The sequence below is a fragment of the Otolemur garnettii genome, unplaced genomic scaffold, assembly GCF_000181295.1.
Source record: "Otolemur garnettii isolate 467f Iridium unplaced genomic scaffold, OtoGar3 scaffold00155, whole genome shotgun sequence".
Lineage (NCBI taxonomy): Eukaryota > Metazoa > Chordata > Mammalia > Primates > Galagidae > Otolemur > Otolemur garnettii.
In genome coordinates this window covers 582,939-587,241 of record NW_003852550.1, presented here as the reverse complement: position 1 = coordinate 587,241, position 4,303 = coordinate 582,939, and positions in this window count along the sequence as shown.

The window sequence follows — 4,303 nt, the reverse complement described above, 5'->3', positions numbered from 1 at the left end:
TTTTTTTTGGCAGTTTTTGCAGTTTTTGGCCAGGGCTGGGTTCTAACCCGCCACCTCTGGCGTATGGGGCGCGTTTAAGCCACAGGCACCACCCACGCCTGGCTATTTTTTTGTTGCAGTTTGGTCGGGGCCAGGTTTGAACCTGCCACCCTCGGTATATGGGGCTGGCGCCGGACTCACTGAGCCACATGTGCCACTCTCACTGAGTTTGTTTGTTTGTTTGTTTTTTGTAGAGACAGAGTCTCGCTTTATCGCCCTTGGTAGAGTGCTGCGACATCACAGCTCACAGCAACCTCCAACTCCTGGACTTAGGTGATTCTCCTGCCTCAGCTGCCCGAGTAGCTGGAACTACAGGTGCCCGCCACAACGCCCGGCTATTTTTTGTTGCACTTTGTAAAGGGTCGGGTTTGAACTCCCCACCCTCGGTATATGGGGTCAGTGCCCTACCCACTGAGCCACAGGGCGCCACCCAATTTCACTGAGTTTTTGCTTCCATATGAATTTTTAGGTCTGTTGCCCACTTTTCAGCGGTGTTGTGTGATCCTTTCTTGTTGATCTGCTTGAGTTCTTTTCAGATGCTGGTTATCAACACTTTGCCAGATGCATACCATGCAAGGATCTTCTCCCTTTCTGTAGGTTGTCTATTAGCTATGTTGATTGTGTCCTTAGCTGTGCAGAAGCTTTTTTTTTTTTTTTCAGTTTTGGCCAGGGCCGGGCTTGAACCCACCACCCCCAATATATGGGGCTGGCGCCCTACTCCTTTGAGCCACAGGCGCTGCCCTGTGCAGAAGCTTTATAACTCGATCAGGTCTTATTTATTTTTATTGTTGCTATGATTGCCAGTGGTTTCTTCTTTTTTTTTTTTTTTTTTCTGAGACAAAGTCTCACCATGTCACCCCTGGTAGAGTGTCCTGGCGTCACAGCTCACAACAACCTAAAACTTTTGGGCTTAAGCAGTTTTCTTGCCTCAGCCTCCAAAGTAGCTGGGACTATAGGCACCCACCACAATGCCTGGCTATTTTTTTAATTTTTATTTTTATTGAGACAGAGTCTCACTTATTAACCCTCTGTAGGGTGCTGTGGCATCGCAGCTCACAGCAACCTCCAAGTCCTTGGGCTTAGGCGATTCTCTTGGCTCAGCCTCCCAAGTAGCTAGGACTACAGGCACCCGCCACAATGCCCAGCTATTTTTTTGTTGCAGTTTGTCTGATGCCTGGCTATTTTTGTTGTTGTTGTTGCAGTTGTCATTGTTGTTTAGCTGGCCCAGGCTGTGTTCCAACCCACCAGCCTCAGTGTATGTGCCGGTGCCGTACTCACTGAGCTACAGGCACTGCCAACCAGTGGTATCTTCTTCATAAATTGTTTCACTAGGCTATCTTTTTTTTTTTTTTTTTTTTTTTTTTTTTTGAGACAGAGCCTCAAGCTGTCCCCCTGGGTAGAGTGCCGTGGCATTACAGCTCACAGCAACCTCCAACTCCTGGGCTCAAGTGAGTCTCCTGCCTCCGCCTCCCAAGTAGCTGGGACCACAGGCGCCCGCCACAACGCCCGGCTATTTTTTGGTTGCAGCCATCATTGTTGTTTGGCGGGTCCGGGCTGGGGATTCGAACCCGCCACCTTAGGTGTACGTGGCTGGCGCCTTAGCCGGTTGAGCTATAGGCGCCGAGCCTCACTAGGCTATCTTAATGAATTTTCTCACACTTACTTCTAGGATTTTTATAATTTTTTTTTAATTAAATCATAGCAGTGTACATTAATACTATCATGTGTCTTAGGTTTTAAATCTTTCCTCTTTTGTGAGTGGTTAGAGGCACAGATCCTGTTGCAGTCTCTTACATGTGCCTATCCAGCTCTCCCAGAACCATTTATTAAATAGGGATTATTTTCCCCAGTGTATGTTTTTGTTTGTCAAAAATCATATGGCCATAAGAGGAGTTTCATCTCTAGATTCTGTTCTGTTCTAAAGATCTATGTCTCTATTTTTATGCCAATACCATGCTGTTTTGATCACTATGGGCTTGTAATACAGCCTGAAATCTGATAAAAGTGATGCCTCCAGGTTTGTTCTTATTTTGTAGGATTGCACTGGTTATCCAGAGTCTCATTTGGTTCCATAGAAAGTATAGGACTATTTTTTTAAGATCTGCAATGTATGACATTAGTATTTTAATGGAGATTGCAGTGAATCTGTAAATAACTTTAACTAGTATAGCCATTTTAACAATGTTGATTCTGTCAATCTAAGAGCATGATATATTTTTCCATCTGTTAACACTGGGCCAATCTTAGACTTATTTTTCTAATCATCCCTATCCCCCCACTTGCACTGGTGTCTATTCTCTCTCTCTCTCTCTCTCTCTCTCTCTCACACACACACACACACCCCTCTACTTCTTTTTCAGAAATCCATCCCATCCTCCTATAATGGGTTCACAGTAGCCTTATCTCATTTCCTCACTCTTCTATTATATAATAATAATAGTTTCCCAACTCATCTGTCTACTTCCATTTTTGCTTTTCATTTTACCCAAACCACATAATTTATATACCCAATAAAATATTACGCAGAGATGAATAATACCTCATTTATCTGAAGAAAAGTCATCCAGCTGACTTGGCTTTCTAAATCAGAGCTGCAAACACCTATGAGAAAAGATATTAGGAAACCCCAAATAGAAATTCTAAACACTGCACTGAGGCTGTCACTCAGGATGTTACGGATTTTTGAAACAAACTTCACTAGCCTAGTTTATGCTTTTTTACAGTCTGCAGGAAGTTTAGAAGCAGTAAGATTCAAAACAAGTGGAGCATTGCTAGAGGACAGCCATTTAAAGCTTTGCTACTCAAAGTGTAGACCCTGGACCAGCAACTTCTGTATCACCTCCTAGAAGTTCAGAATCTCAGACCCCATTCCAGACCTGCTGAATCAGAATGTGCATTTTAACAAGATCCTCAGGTAATTTGTAAGCATATTAAAGTTTTAGATGCACTGATTTAAGGCAAATTATGTGAAAATCAAACTGCTACAACAAATTGGGGAGTGATAAATCACATTTTCATTAAAACCCACATAGACATTAAGTTCTGCTAATGATCTTTAGATGACTGAACTGCTTTTTCCTTTTATTGTTATGGTTATTAGTTTTTAATTTCAGAACATTATGGGGCTACAAATGTTTTAGTTGCATGAATTGCTCTCGTACAGTTTTTTTTTTTATTTTTTCGAGACAGAGTTGCACTTTGTCGCCCTTGGTAGAGTGGTGTGGCATCATAGCTCACAGCAACCTCAAACTCTTGGCCTCAAGCGATTCTCTTCCCTCAGCCTCCCAAGTAGCTGGGATTACAGGCACTCGCCACAATACCCGGCTATTTTTTAGAGACAGAGACTTGCTCTTGCTTGGGCTGGTCTTGAACCCATGAGGTCTGATAATCCACCACGGAAAGCAAGCAGGTGGGGGCAGGTGGGGAGGGGTCACCTAACCAGTACAATGCACACTATCCAGGTAAGGGACACACTTAACAACTTTGACTCAAACCGTACAATGGGCATGGTGGCTCACTAACCATCCACACTAAACCCTACTTATCTAAACTTGTACATGAATTTGCATAGCAGCATCAGCCTCCCAGAGTGCTAGGATTACAGGCGTGAGCCACCACGCCTGGCTCTTGTACAGTTTGAATCAAAGTTGTAAGTGTGCCCCTTACATGGATAGTGTGCATTGTACCTGTTAGGTGTGAATTTACCCCTCCCCTCCTGCCCCCTCCTACCTGCTTGCTTTCCGTTGAGTTTTTTTTTAAGATACACAGTTTTTATCACCCTCGGTAGAGTGCCGTGGCATCACGGCTTACAGCAACCTCCAGCTCTTGGGCTTAGGTGATTCTCTTGCCTCAGCCTCCCTGGGAATACAGGAGCCCACCACAACACCCAGCTATTTTTTTTGTTGCAGTTAGGCCAGGGCCAGGTTTGAACCCACCACCCTCGATATATAGGTCCGGCGCCCTACTCACTGAGCCACAGGTGCCACCCCCGCTTTCCGTTGAGTTTTACTACCAAATGTGCACTTGGGTGTTAGTTCCAATTTAATACTGAGTACACAATTGTGTTTGTTTTTCCATTCTTGCGAAATGTTACTTAGAAGACTGAATTGCTTTTTCAAAAAGTTTATATCAGGACATGTCCATTAAAATTTTCTCAGGCGGCTCGGCACCTGTGGCTCAAGTGGCTAAGGCACCAGCCACATACACCTAAGGTGGCGGGTTCGAATCCAGCCTGGACCCGCCAAACAACAATGACGGCTGCAAC